Source organism: Neolamprologus brichardi, chromosome 12 (assembly GCF_056152115.1).
Source record: "Neolamprologus brichardi isolate AB-2024 chromosome 12, ASM5615211v1, whole genome shotgun sequence".
NCBI lineage: Eukaryota > Metazoa > Chordata > Actinopteri > Cichliformes > Cichlidae > Neolamprologus > Neolamprologus brichardi.
Window position 1 is genome coordinate 27,287,412 of NC_142115.1, and position 19,255 is coordinate 27,306,666.

At 40.5% G+C, this 19,255-nt stretch overlaps 1 long non-coding RNA gene across 2 annotated transcripts; it reads left to right on the forward strand.

The window, feature by feature from the left end:
• Positions 1 to 1,030: 1,030 nt before the first annotated feature.
• LOC148100249 (uncharacterized) lies at positions 1,031 to 19,204 on the forward strand. 2 transcript variants are annotated; one of them, XR_015719816.1, is made up of 4 exons: positions 3,908 to 3,976; positions 4,700 to 4,771; positions 5,888 to 5,969; positions 19,065 to 19,204. It is a non-coding gene; the product is annotated as an uncharacterized LOC148100249 (long non-coding RNA). The 2 variants fall into 2 exon arrangements; XR_015719817.1 differs by lacking the exons at positions 3,908 to 3,976; positions 4,700 to 4,771 and adding an exon at positions 1,031 to 1,087.
• The last annotated feature ends 51 nt before the right edge of the window (positions 19,205 to 19,255 follow it).

A 19,255-nucleotide genomic window follows, 5' to 3' on the forward strand; every position in this document is an offset into this window, starting at 1 on the left:
CATCTGGCACTGCCTGTGTTTCGTTACACAAAGCACTCTGCCACATGACATAACTACAAACTAGCTAGTACTGCTAGTAAATATCAAGCTAAGAGATTGGAAAAATTAAGGTAGCAGATTTTTTTACTTCAATTTCACAAAGCAATTTTATAAAAACAGGGAACAAAAGGCAGAACAGAAACATTGTTTTAACCCAGAATTGTACAATAATTGTTTTAGTTTTGATTTACTTGTTTTTTTTTTTTTTTGTTGGAAACTAACATTTGAGCAGCAGAGGCTTACAAAAAGACAGAAGTGTTTTTGATTAGTCTACCCAGACATGTTATAATTGAGAGACTCAAAAAGGCCTGAAATAAAATATATGGGAGATTTCAACAACAGCAAAGAAGGTGGTAGAAACATGGCTTCCAGGTTTCACTGGTGATTCTATACATGCAGCTTTTATGTCATGGAGACACCTGAAAACATGTAAACTTAGCTTCTTTTTTTCAACTTTATTATAAATCCCACACTTTTTTTTATTTTTGTATATTTTATGTTAATTTCATCATCGTTCCTACGAATGCAACGTTATGAGCTCCAAACAAAATCTTTGAAAGAGCACCACAGGCCTGCCAAAGGAAATAAATCTTCGTGAAAAAACTTTAATTGTTAATGTTAATTAGCTTAGTCCTTGTAAAAATAGACGATTTAGCATAGCAACAGCAAAGTGAAGGTTTAAGGTTTGTAGAAATTCAGACTGGGTAAAAAGGCTGTAGTTAGCTTAGGCTAGCTTACAGACTAGACACTTGTCTTAAATTGGTAATTGTTCTTAAACTTTTTCTGGTGCAATAAAATAATTTCAAGAGGGAAAAAAAAAGACAGCAAACGGTGCGTAGCAGATTTGAACCCAGTCTTCTGCAATGGGTCTCCTTCAGACCTGGTCCCTTTATTTTCCAGTCAGTCTCCAAGGCCCACCCCTAGTGGCTCGGCTGGGGAGCATCCCACAGTTCAACAGCCAATTTAAGGCTTTAGTTTAAGACAACACGTTTAAGGCTACACTGAGCTTTGCATACAGACTGGATAAAATTAAGGCCATCGCAAGTAGGTAGGTATCTACCTGCAATACCACATGATATGTACCTCGTTTAATTTAAAGGGTAAAAACGTGTCCTTAACAGGAGGGTTAGCATAACTTCATACAATGCGGGGGCTTGGGGCTAGCTGTAGATGGCTGCTCCTGGCCTATAACCACCTGCTTTGTTTTCTAGTCTGCAGATAGGTTGTTCCTTGCCTTAGTTTAGCCTAACATCTTGGACAGTTTAAAAACAGCATGAACCTTCATGTGTGCTCTATGCAAAATGAACAGTGCACCATGTATCTTTAATCCATACAGAAAACTGAAGCATATCTCCTGCCTAGCAGTTGCCAGGAGACTGAGAGGGTTAGTTAATGCTCAGTGGCAAATTGTTTGTTTATGTGAGGATTAAACAGTATACCAGGGGTTAATTGGTTAGCTTTAGGAGTGAAGGATTTTGCTCTTTCAGGACCTAGTCTGGCTGTGTGTGCGTGTCCAAACTTGGTGGTATGCTTTTTACCTTTGACCTATCAGTCTTCTCATTGCTACCACACAGCAACAAAGTAAATATTTCCCAGACTTTTTCCTTTGAGAACATTTCCCCATTTAGAGGAATTTTCTCATCTTCAGGCTGTCAGTGAGCAATCTGACTTTGCTTTTCCCTGTCCCAGTTGAATAAAGGATAAAGGCAGCCAGAGATAGGGGACAGCAGGGGAGAGACAGCGCAGATTATAACCTCACAGTAGACTGCCTGCTTTTGTAATCCCAGACTCCATCTGAATTTTTCTGCTGAAAGGGCTGAGCTTTCACACAGCGCCACGAAAAGAGGATTTTTTAATGCATTCATTCATGTCAGATAGATCTGATGAGATGTGTTTCATAACTCCTCGTACCTGAACGTCTAAATTCATTCCAGCTCTCACCAGCTTTTTACCCTCTAATGAAATGTTCCACAGAGCCGTGCGTGCAGCTGTCCTCGCATTATTTTACTTCCTAAAGTACATTGTGTCTACCTGATGGAGCCAGTGCTTCAGATAAGAGCAGAAGTGTGTTGTCTCCAGATGCAGAGGAGCGAGGGAAAAGATGGGACTGTCATCTTAGGAAGTGACCGATAAAACAAAGCGACAGCGCAGCCATTTAAGCTGCCTCAATATTTAATTAAGCACTGCCATCCAGGTTAAGATTAATCACGTCCTGGAAGAGAGCGAGGAGGGTTCAGCCTGATTGGGGTTTCCACGCCTGAATTGGCCACAATTTTAAACTGCGTTATCAGCCGTGCTTTATAATAATGTCAGAGCTGTGTGTCTGAGTTCTGCTTAATGGACAGAGCAGACTTTGACAAAATCAGGCCACTCAGATAATCTGTCTATGACTCAGAGCTCCACAGCGAGTGTGTGACTTTTGTGTCGTGCTGACTTGATATTGTTGGAAATCGTTTTTGTTTTCGTCTGTCTAATTAGATTACAGTTACCGTAGATTGTGTTCTTAACAGATATAATCCAGAAGGTGATAATTACCATCCAGTCTTCAACACTGATTATTTGTCTTAACAAGCACAGTGAACCGCTTATTATCTGAGCCAATACTTTTTAAAATCTTCTTATTTAAACAGCTCGAGGCAGCACAACTCAGAGGAACATTTCATATAAACACTGGGATTATTTATACGCACTCGGCAGCCACTTTGTTAGGTACAGCTGTTCAACTGCTTGTTAATACAAGTATTTAATCAGCCTACCACATCACAGCAACTGAATGGATTTAGTCATCCAGACGTGGTTTGGATGACCTGCTGAACTTCAACTGAGGATCTGAGAGGGAAGAAAATGTGATTTAAGTGGAAGTGTTGTGGTTGTAGTTGTGCTGGTTATTTCAGAAACTGCTACTGGGAATTTCTCACACAACTCGCTCCTGGGTCATATGAGTTACTGTTTCCTAGGAAGACAACAGTAACTCAAATAACCAACTGGTTATAGCATCTCTGTGTGCACAACACATCAAACCTTGAAGCAGATTAACTACAGCAGCAGAACACCACACCGGGTGACCGTCCTGCCAGCAAAGGACAGGAAGCTGAGACAGAAGATTGGAAAACCGTTGCCTGGTCTGACGAGTCTCAACTTCTGCTTAAGGATGATATGCAACGTCAGATAATCTCAAACTGGTTTCTCAAACTTGCCAATGAATTCACTTTACTCAAATGGCCTCCATAGTGGCCAAAGTGGAGATTCGCATCATGGATGTGCAGCCAGCAAATCTGCAGCAACTGTGTGATGCTATCATGTACTTTACACACAGAGTTTATAACTCTAATGGATTTAATTAACTTTAATCACAATTCAGCTGAAAAAAATAAATGCATGAATATGAATTGAGACATGCGGCAGCCTGGGAGTGAGTGAACTCTGGCTTTTAGAGATGGGAAAAAATAAAAAAAAGCGAGGACTAAAAGGCAAAGTGAGAGCGTTATTGTAAACAGAATGTCTGCCAACAATTATCTCATTTATTCTGTTTTAGTAATCACATTTGATTAATTAATTGCATGCCATCCCCCATCACTAACATTTGAATAAACTGTATGCAAATTAGCAGCAGAGCTTGGAGTTTTCAAAGCAACATGATAAAAAAGTATCAGAGAAGTCACCTGAAACTGAAACAAGTGCAGACGGAGTGAGTGATCATATAAAACAGTATATGGCCAACACAAGAAGCAAGTGCAAAATCCAGTTTTGTTTCACAGTGACACCAACCTGTAGACTGAGGCGGGAGCCTCCAAACATCAAACCGATCTGAGCCTAAACACATGAAAGGCAGTCCTGTTTGTTTATTACTCACCAGAGGATGGAGAATAGAGACTCAGAGATGGAGATAGATAAGAAAGACAGGAGAGGAAAGGAAGAAGAGAGGTTAGATCTAAAGGTAAGGAAAGCTCACATGTAAGTCCTCATGTTTTTAAATCAGATGTTGTGTCTGAACATGGGACTTTTTTTTTTCATATTGTGAAACATGCTGCATAGCAAACTGAGATAGACTAACTGTTATTTAAAGGCTGCATGTTAGTGCAGGATAAAGAGGTTAGTTTGCTGTACTGTGATGGGTTTAACGTAAAGAACAATGTGTAACTGGTGCACAGTAGCTGTGATTTCATTGTCAGAGTCAAGCTGAGTATAATTAGAATTAGAAAAAATAGATTTAAGTCTGTATTCCCATCTACTGATATTATTTTATTATTATGTTAATACAGCACAAGGTTCAGTTAGCTTTGCTTAAAAATAGAAACGTCCTCCAAAGAACTACTTTTTCCTTTCTTACTTTGAGTACATTTTAGAGCCTGTATTGTTTTACTTTTACTTGAGTTAAGAAGTTGAATCAGTACTTTAACTTTTATTAAAGTATTTTTAATAGTAGTATTTGTATTTCTACTTGCCAACTCTGCCTGTAGAAGATTATCTTTTGGGATTCAGCCAAACTAGCTGATTCCTCCATTTCCGGTCTTTGTGCTAATCTGTATGGACATGAGTCAGGTATTGATCATCAGCAAATAAGCACCTCCCCCAAATGTCAACCCATGAAGGTGGCTTGACAGAGCACAGGCTCCTGCAGGGCCACTGTCAGAGATTAATCAGTGTCGCTCTCACACAGGTCTGTGGTTGAACCTTTGGACCTGCTCCCGGTCAGCCTGTTGATATTAGATCTTGGTCTTAATATTATCATGTAAGTTCAGAAACACGTCTTTATTGCCAGAAATACACTCAAAACCATAATCAAATGTTTATATTGTTTGTAACATGTCTATATTTGTTAATAGATGGTGCTCAGATGTAATTGTATTTCACTGTTGAATATTTTTATGCATTTTTACTGTAGTAGGCTTTCGCTTCTTCAGGATGTGGACTGTTGTATTCAAGTGAACCAGATGCCTGCTGGTTTATCATGAGGTTGCGTTCCTGCATCGCTCTGACTCGCTCCCTCTCCTCTGTCTCTGTCTGGCCTTTAAATTGCTTTCTGGAGGCAGGGGATTTTGGCCAGGAAGATAAGGGGAATGGGATGAAAGACTCTGCCTGGCTGTCTATCTCTGTCTTCTTCTGCGAGGCAGGGGGAGTCTACTGACAGTGACGCGGTACATTTACTGAGACAGAGAAGAGAGCAGGTTGTTCTCGGTCAGGAGATGCCGGCAGCATCTTTCAAACCCATTTTACACCACTATCGGCCTTATCAGCAGCAACGAAACAAACCGCTGGTGGATTTTAAGTGTCAGGATTCTCTCTGAAAATATCGCCTGTATAAAGTGCGAGTGCTGCAGAACAGATGAAAGCCTGTCCAGTAAACAGATTTATGTTGTCGTGGTTTGCACTTCTCTTGTCAGCCAGTCAGGTCCCGGAGGGTCAGTCCCGACTATTAGACCTGACTCTTATATAAGCCCCCAGTGCTCATCTGTCTGTGCACAAGAGCAGGTCGCATGGATTATTGATGCCAGCAAAGAGCAAACAAGGCCGCACATGGCAGAGACATGCCAGTCACACACAATCCACAGTCTGCCTTGCTTCAGACTCCTCTCTTCAGTATTTCAGATGTTATTCAGTGGGATAAATGTGCTGCTGTGCGGATGTGGGGATTCCCACAAACCCACCAATTTAGCTTTTTATGCACCCCATCCACAGTACATGCGTATCCACCTCCTCTTCCTCCTCCCTGAGCCCTGATTTTGCACAGTATGCCTCATAGCTGACATATGTGTATTTCTGACTATGCTCGGCGTGTTGAAGTCATCCCCGCATGGATTAGCATATTAATGGGATGTCCTCTTTGTCCCTGTTTTCTGTCACTCAGATTTCACAGCAGCGAGGGAGAAGAAGAGGCGATGCAGATGGGGAGGAAGATGCCCGCAGAGGCTCAGGAGCCACATCTGGATGTAAGAAGTTCAGGTGGAACAAATAATTAATGCGGTTGTTTGCTCTTACTGTGTTCACCATGACAGTTATGTGTTTCTAAGCTTAGCTTATTTCCTCATTTTAAATATAGAAACTCAAGCACAGAAAGAAAACACACATTCACACTCCTGTTTGGACACAAAGTGGGAACAGAACTGAATAGAAATGAGCAATCACGAGAAGAGCCCAACACGTGTTCATGTGACCTCAAAATTTTACTCAAAAAAGCTTTTACTTAGTGAATTTTTAAATAACCGGCGTGTTTATACATTTTCAGACAAGTCATCAGGTTTTGGAATAAGTGGGTTATTTGTACGAATGTATGGACCCAAATGATTAAAGTATATAACTACATAAGCAAGAATTAAATCAGGATTCAGGTAAGTTTCACTCTGGTAAGCATTGCGGCACAGAGACTGAGCAGCAGATTGGATTTTCCTTGACAGCTTAGTGTTTTTTGATAAATCCTTATAAGAAAGTGCTCAGTTTTCTTGGTGTGAAAGCTCCAATCTTGATCCAGCCTTAGCTCACCACTGGCAGGTGAACAAGAACTGCAAAGTCAGATCACTTGGGAGGTAAGTTACTCAGAGGGAGTGAGTCTCATAACCACCACAAAGGTGACGACAAACTGACAGAGAGTGGAGGTTTCAGCTGGCCTTTTGAATCCCAGAGTAATGAGTAGATGGGAGACCGGTGTGCTGACTGAAAGGAGGAGGCAGGAGCAAAACCAGACCTGTAGCCAACTCCACCTGAGAGCGAAGAGAGAGGGAGATGAGCTGGATTCTGCTGGAACACTCGGTGGATAAAGCGAGGAATAAATATACACACAGAGCCTACTGGCATGGTGGAGAGGTTCAAAGAGCAAGAGAGAGATGTGAAGCTTTGCAGCTAAATAGCCCTTCATATTGAAAGGGTGTGTTCCTGTTTGTTTCTGGGATATCTTTATGCAGATCTTCCCTCTATCCTTTCCTCTCACACACCAACTACCTGTCCTTGTGATTTTAAGATTCAAAGATTTTCTATTGTTAGTTTGCTACATTTACGGGGCATACAGGAGAACTGAAACACTGTTTCCCCCTCACCTTAGTGTAAAAGAAGAGCTAAGTGAATACCAAAAGTATTCACTCACTCATCCAAATCATTGAATTTAGGTGTTCACTTCCACGACCACAGGTGTATGGAATCAAACATCTATGCTTGCAGACGGCTTCTACAAACATTTGTGAAAGAATAGGTCACTCGCAGGAGCTCAGTGACTGTCGCAGGATGCCACCTGTGCAACATGTCCAGTCATGAAATTTCCTCGCTACTAAATAATCCACAGTCAACTGTTAGTGGTATTAGAACAAAGTGGAAGCGATTGGAAATGATAGCAGCTCAGACATGAAGTCATAGGCCACATAAAATCACAGAGCGGGGTCAGCAGAGGCTGAGGTATATAATGTGCAGAGGTCGCCAACTTTCTGCAGAGTCGATCACTAAAGACCTCCAAACTTCATCTGGCTTTCAGATTAGCTCAAGAACAGTGTGTAGACAGCGTAATGAATGGGTTTCCATGGCCAAGCCTCACATCACCAAGTGCAATGCAAAGCGTTGGATGCAGGTGTGTAAAGCTCACCAAGTTTGGGTTTGGTGGTTGCCAGCACAGCGGTACTTCTCTGACTGCACTGTGCCAAATGTAAAGTTTGGTGGAGGGGGGATTATTGTTTGGGGTTACTCTTCAGGAGGACTCAGTTTGGTGTAAGAACTTGACTGGCGTGCACAGAGCCCTGACCTCAAACAGATATACACCGTTGGGATGAATTAAAGTGAAGCCAGACCTTCTTGTCCGTTCTAAGTGTTTGACTTCACAAGTGCACTACAGGAAGAATGGTCAAAATTCCAACAAACAGACTCCTAACCCTTGTAAAAAACGCCTTCCCAGAAGAGTTGAAGCTGTTTTAGCTGCAAAAGGGTGGGCCGACATCATATTAAACCCTATGAAGTAAGAATGGGATGTTACTGAAATTCATATGCATCTGAAGTCCGATGAAAAAATACTTTTGAAAGTGTAGTGCATAAAAATTCAAACCTATGAATAATAGTGGCAGTAGTGTAAGCTATAAATTAAATAAATAAACAGAGTAGCTTTTGAGCCTGGTTCTCCTGGAGGTCTCCTCTTGTTAAAAGTGAGTTCTTCCTCTCCACCATCATCAAGTGCTTTCTCATAGGGGATCCTCTAATCATTGGATCTCTCTCTTTAATATTGTAGGGTGCCGCGCAGTACAAACCACCTTGAAATAACGCTTCTGAATTAAAATTGAATTGAAGTGTTTGATATGTGATGTGAGAAGAGGTGTGATGTTGCATGTGTATGATGCAGTGTTGCTCAAGCTGCCTGCCTGAACTAGCATGCAGGCTCTGGTGCATATTTCCTCTTCATTTGCACATATCAGAGTGCACTGAAGACAATTATTATCCTTTATCTAAAAACGCAGCCCTGTTTTCAGGTTTGTGATGACACATTTCTCGCCTAATCTGATGCCTTTTATGTGATTTACAGACACTGCTAAAAAGTGCATCTTAATCCTTGGAAAACACTGAATAAATTTCAATATTAGAGCCTAATAAAGTTATTAATTAGTTAGTCCTCAGAAAAAAACTTCTTAGTTTATGTTCTGTTTTGGTATTTAAAAAACTGATTGCCATAGACCGACTGTTAAATCCTTTAATCCTTCTTCTAAAAATTAAGTGTTTTTAAAGCCAGTACAAAAGGAAAAATGTGTATTCTTCAACTGCAAGGTGTTGCTGATAGTCACTATTAAATCATAGGGTTGGACTAGCTAACCATAAAGTATACCTTATTTATTGCTGCTATAGGGTGAGGCTGCTGTGGGAATCTCCATTATGCACTAAATGTCTTCTCTGCTCCCCTCTTTTCACTCACCATATGTTTATAGGCCACTGCTTCATGTCATTACCTTCTGTCTAGTTTGTTTTGTCTTTATCCTTGCACGTCCTCTCCTTTTATCTCTTGCTCCAACCAGTCACATCAGATGTCTGAGCCTGGTTCTGCTGGAGGTTTCTTTGTGTTAAAGGGGATTTTGTCCTTCCACACTAGGTGTTTATCCAGACTATACACTGACTCTTGTCCTATGTCACCAGGAGAAGAGGCAGGTATCTCAATGACCTTATATGATGGATCAGCATCTGTTCAAATCATGTTGAGCTAATATTTGAGTAGGAAATCTCTGAGCTTCTCTGAGTTCTCCTTTTGTTGTCTTTTTCAGTACAATAAAACATGTATCAAGCATTAACTTAGGCTTCATGGTTGTCATGATTTTTTTTTTTAAAAAGCTAAAACCATAGAACAGTGAAATTAATATTTAGGCGCTACTCTGTTGGAGATTTGTACCCTGTACAATTTAGTAATATAGGAAAGTGCCTTACTGCACCTTGTTTCCCATCACAGTCACATCTCTGTTTCTTCTCTGTCTGGGAAAGCCTCGGTTCGCTCCTTAGCAACTGTTTCCACGGCTACAAAGTTGCTCCTTGTTTCACCCCCATCTCGCCTCCACCCAAAGTCATTGTAGTCCTTCTGCTTCTCTGTGTCCACTTCCCAAAGCCTGGCGATGAAGCAAATGTTGTACCCAGGACATCAGTGATGACTGCCTTTTAGTTTTATCAGCTCCAGTGGTGTTCCTCTGTGAGGAAGGATGTTACCTCTCAGCTTTTGGTGATTTTACTTGTCCTAGGAGGGCTTTGAAAAGTGTATCTCATTGAATGTGACGACCTGATGCCTATTGCACTCAGGCACTGAGACCATACAGCTCAGCACTAATGTCACTGAGACAAATTACACTTCATTGTCTGCACTTCCCCGCTAACTGTTCATGTTTCTGACTGTCATTCACACTCACACACACACACACACACACTTGCTCAGGAGGAAGGCAGATAAATCTATGGCTGTGTTATGTAAAAAAAACATGTCCACAGAGACACATGAATAAGAAAAATAATATACAGTAAAGGCTTGGGGGGATATTCACACAAGAATCCAAGCTTTGGAGCTACAGAAAGATCTATTTATATCACTCCTAAAAATAGACATTCTTCTCCATAGAAACATGAAATCCTTCTGAGGGGCAAATTATTCTCGGGCTGCTGCTGTTGTGCATGTGTGTGTGTGTGTGTGTGTGTGTGTGTGCGCGTGTTTTTCTTCAGCTTCTTTCAAAGGTGAAGGAAAATTACCAGCTGTATGATTCCAGCTGTGAGGCTCTTTCTTGGGGAATCTCCGCTCTCCCACTCCACCAGCACCAGGCAGGATTTACAGTGCTTTGATCATCAACCCCCATCCACCACCTTTTCCTGCCTTCACATTGACGGGCTTTAAGCCGACAGGCACGGCGTACATTCATGCACATTAGTTTACAGTAGCAGAAGGTGGCGGGGGGGGGGGGGGGGACTCTGGGGCTAATCTGCTATGGAAAGGAACTGTCTCGTTGATGTCTGAAAAATGTTAGGGATTTAATTTTATCTCATTTGAGCAAAAATGCTCAAAAGCCAAATAACCCTTGTGTAAAAATGTTAGCATTTAACTGCGCTTATAAAAGCTGACTGTGTTTCCCAGTGCGTTCTCTCGGTGATGAAACCTTGAGCTTATAAAATAAAATGGTAGTATCACCCTCACCTGGTTGATGTTCACTATAAGCATATTTATCCCTTGCAAGCTGCTTAGTAACCCACCTCCACTCCCATATTCACCCACCCATATTCATGCTATGCATGCCATTTTTGAGTCAATCTGTTTTCACTGATGCCTGTTTTGTTCTGTCTTGCTGTAGACTTGCTGCTGATGTTGCTGCCTTGCATTTGTGAAAAGTAGGGGCGGTCCCTGCACAGAGCCATGCGGCCAAATTTAAATGACTAAAGAGGAAAACGTAAGCCTTCTTTTAACTATAGTAGTGAGAAATGCCAGAAAACTGAAATGACCTAAACTCAGAATAAAACAGACTAACGGACCAAAGACTATGTTCCCCTTTAGGAAATTCTGCTACAACCCCAATGACACATAAATTAAAGGGACAATCTAATAAAACAACAAAAAATACACACGGTTGCTTTAATGCTGTTGTACCGCATGATGCAATTAAGCAATCAGTGTCCTCTGTGAGCTGTAAACATGCTGAGCTGGTCTCAGTGGATTTTGTTTAAAAAATAAATAATTGGCCACTGCAAAAGATTTAGATGAGTTTAAAGGTGGTTCAAAGGGAGTCCACGGGATTAATGAGTCACTGAATTTTTGATGAGCGGAGACATGACGTGAATCATTGAAGAAACTTTTCACATGACACTGAAATGTTATTTTTTTTTAAGAGTCTGGGAACAGTGATGCTGTTTCTGATGTTTCTAGTGTTCACTGAGGCTACGTCCACACGTACCCGGGTATTTTTGAAAACTGAGATTTTTCTATGCGTTTGCACCTTTCATCCACACGTAAACGGCGTTTTCGGTCACTGAAAATGGAGATTTCTAAAAACTCCGGCCAGGGTGGATATTTTCGAAAACTTCGTTTTTGCATTTAGGTGTGGACGAGAAAAACGGAGAAAACGCAGCGTCAAAGGTGTGCGCATTTTTTGACGTCACACTGTGCTCCACGTTATTGTTTCGGTGAAATGAATTTCTACAATACTGTTACTGTTAATTGTACTCTGCAGTGTTTAAATGCTTATATATACACACACTGTTACTGTCCCTCCACACATACGACTCGGTTCTGCTTCTATGCGCCATCTTCTAGACTTCTGATTGGCCAACATTTCGCCACCTGTTGCTTTGGCATGTTCCTAGCAGCGTTTTCCTCCTTATTTTTTTAAAACGAAAACAAAATCTCTGTTTTCAAAAATACCCGTGTACGTGTGTACGTAGCCTGAGGTGTGCAGCATTTTTTTGGTTTTTTGTCATGGTGAAATGCATAAATGTATAAGCAATCGGTTTATTTTATTTAGGTTTGTTATTCTAACTATCCAAATAGAATTTATCTGCACAGTTCATCATAGTAGTTGTAAATCTGCACTGTATGGCCACACTGCCATGACCACAAGAACCGAAGGGCTTGATGTGTCTCCATATTAGTCTTAAAAACAAACTGTTTCTGGGCATAATGTTTCTGGTGCTTTTAAGTCAGGACTCCCAGAAGGAGCCACTAGATGATAAAATAGAAAAGATTGAGGAATATATGCTTAAAGTACAGAAGTCCACACTTTTTATTATATAAAACAGATTTCTATGAATGTTTCTGCAAAAACAAAACAACCTAAGGAAGAAAATTACTCCATCCTTTCACAACCTCAAAATTTGCCCCCTGCTGGCCGTTAGAAAGGCTGCAGGTCAAAGGCACATGTAAATAGGGTTCCCTTTTCAGACCTGGAAGCTACGTCTTGCTTTCATGCAGTCTGTGGCCCCATATCTCATCTCTCCTGCAAGAATTCCCAGCTTTGCCTCCACATCTGTGCACTCCTCTCACAGGAGCTGATCTCTGTGTGTCTGATGCATTTTCCTCTTTTCAGCAAAGACTATGGGTGTCCTTGGGGGGGGACCAGCAATAGATTGAAACAGCTTGACTGAACCATCAGATAGCCCACCCAACACCCCCCACAGGGATCAGAGAGCAGCTGTCGATCTTCAGCAAGAGTGGTTTCCATCACGCTTCCATCACTGTGTGGTGCGAGCTGCTGGAGTTCAGCTGTAGCTGACCTTTTTTCACTGATTGTTTGTCCGACTGAGCCATTTTCTCCAATAACTGCCATTCTTCCTTGCTGAAGGGAAGCCAAACCAAATGCTGAAAGTGTATTTTAGAAAATAAGATCTTGAACTTGGACGATTGAGTAAAATAAAGCAGACTTCTTGTAAAAGTGTTCACTCACTCTGTCACTCAAATATTAATCTGCTGTTTTCCTTCACTGGCCTCTAAATAATGCTCGCCAGTTATAGAAGAGGAGGTTATTTGTGGGTCACCCGCTGTGAACACAGTATGCAGTTGTGTCTCTGTGTTACGCAAAGCTAGTGAGGCAAAGGAAATATGGAGAAGAAATAACTGAGATAATGTGAGCTGACAAGAAAAGATGCGCTTTGTCAAAACTAATTTAGAGGTAACAGTATAACTACCAGAGTTATACCTTTCTGCTGACACTCTGACCTTTCTACTCCAGAATATTTGCAAAAGCCTCTTTTCCACAAGTACTACTCTACCCTACTCTGGTTTTGCTTGCTTTTCCATTACATTTGAGTACCACCTCAATGTGCGTGGGGTTGTGATACCAAAAGTAATGGCGTGATAGTGAAAGTCCGTGATGTCATTTGTGTACAACACAAACACAACAATGGAGGTAATTGAATATATAGTATACGTGCTGCTCAGTGTATGGCTTTTTGTCAGACTTGAGAAACACGGTGTTGGTGTTTTTGCTGCCGTTTCCCTCTCATGACGTGCCACTGACTAGCCAATCGTCTGCTGACGTCACATTTTCAGATCCACTAAGATCGCTTGGAAACCCTGTAGCAGGTACTACCCTACCACCTAATTTAAAACCCTAAAAGGTTTTTATAAAAAGCTCAGGTTAAGCTGAGTAGTTACTAATGAAAAAGGGCTAAAAGTATTTACAATTAGGATTTCTTTTTTCTTTTTTTGCATCACAAAATTTTAGCCGTGACAAGACAGAAATATGACAGTGGGATGCTTGTTCACCACAAGCATTGATGTTTTGCTTGTGCACGTGACACATCCATCAAAACATAGATATTGCATTACTGCTACATTGACTAATTTTCATCTTTATACAGTGTCAAATCTTGAGTTTCCCTGCCAGAGAAAGGATGTAAAAAGAAAGTAATCTGTTTGATAAAGTCCTGCTCTGTAAATAAACAAAAAGCTGAATTCCAACAAACAGGCGAAAGTCATACAGAGAATAATGAGAAACATGGAGCCAAAATACAAGAGGAGAAAAAAATCTCTGAAAGACACAGTAAATATCATCTTGTAAACAAATCATAAGGAAATCCCGGGAAAGCTTGCCTACTTGGAGTACAAAGACAATCTGGCAACTGACAGACAGAAATGGGAGAGTATATATATTTGGGAGAGTGAATAACTGGTTGGAAACAGGTGGTGCAGAAAAACTGGCAGGAAAAACGGCAATATGTGGAAGTAAAACTCAGCGGCATGCATGAAAACCCAAGATTACAAAATAAAATAGGATGTGACATAAAAGAAACCTAAACACATGGTGATGAAGTGTCAGTGAGCAGGAGTTTCTAAAAAACTGAAATGAGGACTGTGTGGTAGATAACGCTGAGTTAGTAGACATCAGTCTTCGAGATGCTAATGCATCATAATGATTAATGCATAAATATTTGTAAAACACTTTCACTTTCTTCATAATTAACTCTGAATTCTTTAAAAAATACTTCATCATTTGTTATTCTGTTCATGAATCATGAGGGATTACCAACAACCCCCTCAACATTTCATGACCATCCAACCATGACTTCCAACCATCGTTCCCATTAAAAGTAAAGTATAACATCATCTTACAAAATCAATGTACTTTTTTTAACTGGAGAATTTTAAGTTATATCCTTAATAACAAACCACAAACGGCACATACAAAGCAGCACTAAATACTGAAATAAGCTAATTTACAGCTTACAGTCAAACCTCCACCAACACTGGATGTAAATAGAATAACTTTATTGTTGTTTCAGCCAAACAATGGCTGCTGTTCTATATACAGCAAGTGTGGCTGACGCTTTAACTCTTTCATATAAAATGCTTTGAGTCCTTTTACCATTACTATTTCTTTGTCATGAACAAAAAATGATATACTTTTGAAATACCACTTTAAGATATCACAGAGATTAAATGTAAAGTTAAACTTCTTTAACTTTGGGCTGTATGTGGCCCACGATGTAAAATAAATTCGACATTCTTGCTTTAACCTCTTCACACTTTCTTCTCCATGCACCTTGGTGTAGGTAAGGTTGTGCCAGAAACCCCTCCTCTGAGTGCATTTTTTGGGTAAATCTGATTTAAAGTTGACAAAATAGAAAATGTTTCACCTGCTGAAAAAACGATCTTTTGCTATGACTGAGAGCTTCTGAGCTGCGCTCGAGGCAAGGTCATCTTTGTCTGCTTTATCTGGTCATATCAGTTGTTTATCAGAGACACTCCCAACATTAAAGGCACTTTGTTCAAAACTTTGTTTAAACCTTCTGGCCTGTTTAATCCTCCTCTTCAGTTAAACTCTATGCGATGGGATGCAGGATACTTTACACAAGGATTTTAATAGAAATAACCGAGGCATGGATTTACCATTAAATTATGTCCATGCCAGTTTAGTTTTCCATGCTGAGATAACACCCGGGGCTCACATCACTCCAAAAATGATGCATATTCAGGCTTGTGTTACTTTAATTGGAGGCTACACTGCTTCCCTTGCTGTGTTCAAGAGAGTGTCTGCCAAAGTATTTTCCTTTAATGTTTTATTGATATAAAATGTCAAACCGTAGCCTGTTTGTTCTTTTCACCTGAAAAACAAAATCCCCAAACTTGAGGCAGTAATAGCTGCACTCAGTGAAATGAGCAATCTTGGTCTGTAAGTGTCGTAGACACTTGAGAGAAGTTTGAAAGTTTAATGAGTCTGCCATCATCAGGTAAGTGTCCAAGTGTCCCAGTTTATGTGGGACTGCACATCATTTTTATCCCTCATCCCACTGGCCCACATATTGACCAAATGGCCCACATATTGACCAAATGGCCCACATTTTGACTGGCTCTAGTTTATAAAATTCAACACTCACCAGACGTTTCAGTAGTCACCTTTCTTGTACCATGTTGGGCTCTTGTTTACCTTCAGATCTGCCTTAATTCTTCATGGCATAGATTCAACAAGGTGCTGGAAACATTTCTCAGAGCTCAGGCTCTGGAGGACATTTGAGTACAGAGAGCTCATTGTCATGTTCAAGAAACAAGATGATCTGAGCTGTAACATAGTACGCCATCCTGCTGGAAGCAGCCATCTAAAGATGGTTGCTCTGTTGTTGTAAACGGATGGACATGGTCAGCAACAATCCTCAGGCAGGCTGTGCCATTTAAACAACTCTTGGGTGGTATTAAAAGACCACAGTATGCAAAAGAGATGATCTTCTGCATACCTTTGAGCTGGTTGCCTATCAGCTCAAAGAAATCCAGCCATTCTCCTCTGACCTCTGGCATCACTGCAGCACTTATACTGAGAGAACTGCGGCTCACTGGATATTTTCAAATCATTCTCTGTAAACCTTAGAGGGAGGTGTATTAATTTGCTGCCACATGGCTGATAAGATGTTTGCATTAAAGAGCAGTTGATCAGGTGTACCCAGTAAAGTAGTCACGAGTATGTATTTCTGTTTTTGAGGGAAAAGATTTCTAAGAAATAACTGAGCGAGTGAACTAAAGCTTTTGTACACCAGCTATAACATTTGTGCAAGCCTCAATTCAATACCTCTTAAATATACAGTGAGCAGAATGAGAACTAAACTCATTGTGAATGTGTGTTTGCACAGGAAGGTTTCTCGTGCTGCCGCGAGCCTCTGCCAGCACGTGGAATCGCGTCTTTAGCTTTAGTGGCACTTTTATTACACAGATGGCCTTTCCTCATTCATCCTTCGGGCTATTTACATTTCTTGGCTGTTCATTATGCAATCAGCGTGATGTGTGAGGATGCTTGACCTGGCTTGATTGCTATTTAGCATCTCGTTACAGTCTCCATCTTTCTGGCTCTCTCAAGCTCTCTCTCTCTGCTTCGGGCAGCTTCAGAGAACCAAGGTCGCCAGAATTGATTCAGTTCCTCACTGAGCACACACTGATTCTCCACCAGGGCTTTAATTGCATTTCTGTACCAATAACTCTCACGACAATCACGTAATTCACACACACACACACACACACACACACACACACACACACACACACACACACCCTTCTCTTAACTTGGTACGCATAAGTTGGCTGCAGCGATGATGATAAGACAGAAATGAGACGAACGAAACGACAGAAACAGATGTGTCTTTTTGCTGTATTCATGCGCTGTTGTGACTCTCAGTATAATCCATTATGTTATTAGAGAGCAAGAGAGAACTTGGCACCAATTCTTCATAAGGCACTCAGCTAAAAACAGTTAGTTAATAATTTGTTTTAATGGACAAAACTGCTCTTTTATGATGATTTTGTTAAGAAGAACTGGCAAATCAGCATAACATTTGCTTAAGAATCTGCAGATACAATTCCAATAAATTCTCAATTAAGTGCTCTTACAATAATAAGCACTGCAGCTATAAATATTGTTTTAGCTGCTAATTCATTAGGCTTTCCCTGGCCTCTCAACCATTATTATTAACCCATTATTTATCCGCTGAAAGCAGCTCTGTAGGGGAGACCGGGGATAGTTGTAACGTGGGTCAGTTGTAACACTTCCAATATCTCCAATCAGGGCTAAGTTTCAAATGATGTGACTAATCCTGTGCATGCCCAATTCATTTCTGCTATCACATGTGAAAAATCAGCACATTTGGTCAAACACAGACAATTTAACATGAAAAAAAGTAATTTGTATACCAAAAAGTAAGTTTTTCTACTTTATTATTATCTGCTTTGCAGTTAAACTCATCAAACTTAAATTATGTTATTTGTATGTCTACGGGGATATATTCTGTGTAGGTCTTTAGTGCTAATGTTTTAGCCGTTGGCTGTAATGTTAGCTAGTTCATGGCTATAGGAGTCTGGGTCAGTTGTAACAGCAACAGTCTGGGTTAGTTGTAACAATAATGCAGATGTTACAACTTACCACACTATTACTTTAACTCATATTAAACAAGTTTGGGCAACAAAATCAGCAGAGAGAGGTTCACTGGTCGCTTTTGTATATGCGGTTAATGCCATTGGCAACACAATTCCTCCACTGTTTGTGTTCCCACACATTCGTTATGCAGACCACTGTGTCAGAGATGGACCAGTAGGAAGTACTGGTAGTGGAAATAAATCAGGATGGGTGCAAGAAACATTCCTCATCTTTCTGAAGCACTTTGCAAACCACACCAAGGTAAGCCATGATAAAAAGTAATGGAATTGCAATGCTGGTGAACAACTACATTTTTTCAGCTTCATTGTTATGTTCATTGGTGCAAGAGTTGTAGGTTACAATGCCCACTGAGCCAATGAGGCCAAACTCAAGGAAGACCAACCAAAATTAATGAAATATTCAGTTGCAGAAAATTCCATAATTTGTCTTTTTTGGGGGGTTGGCATATGTTCAAAAGCTAGATTTCTGCATTCTGTCACACACACACATAGCTACATAAATGGCTCTAAGTGCATTCATGTGTTGAATAAACAAAAATTACATGTTAATGTTTTGTTAGTACCCTTATTTCATTGTGTTACATTTCACCCCAGGATATGTTACAACTAACCCAGACTATGGGGTTAATTGTAACATTTCACTCTTTGTGTTTGAGACCATACCATGCAATGGGTAATTGTGCTGCAGAGAAAATAGCTGCACTATTTAATAGCCGAGACATATAAATACTTTGCATTACATTTTGAATCCACTACCTTAAAAGAGCTCTAATTTACAGACAGAAATGTCAAAAATGTTACAACTATCCCCGGTCTCCCCTACATTGCGGTAGATGCCCTCACTGTCGCCAAGTGTTTGCTCAAAGAGGCTAATTTTAATGGTTCTCTCTGTATTATTGTAGCGTCTTTATTTTACAGTAAAAGTGCATTGAGACAATGCAGATGTGATTTGGTGCTATATAATTAAACTATACTGAACTGAGTATAACATATTGTAGCACACTGACTGAAGTGTAATATTCAGTCCTCTGGGGGGACCTGGCAACCAAAAAAGTTAATTAAAGCCTTCTAAAAAAACATGAACATATAAAGAAACCATTAGTTAGAGCGTAAAATCAGTATTGCGGCAGCAAGGAAAAAGCATGAAGAAAAGTGCATCACAGAATGTGTCTTAAATATTCTGCATATGCTATTTCAGACAACATCAACATCCCAGCGGAATTAAACCCACGGCCAGCCTGTTGACTTCACATCATCAGGCTGTAAGTCCACTTGTTTCCTCCAACCTCCAGCTGCACCCCTTACCCCACCCCCGCCTCTTCCGTGGATCTCTCTCTGTCTCTCTGTCTCTGTCTCTCTGTCTCTCTCTGTCTCTGTGTGTGTGTGTGT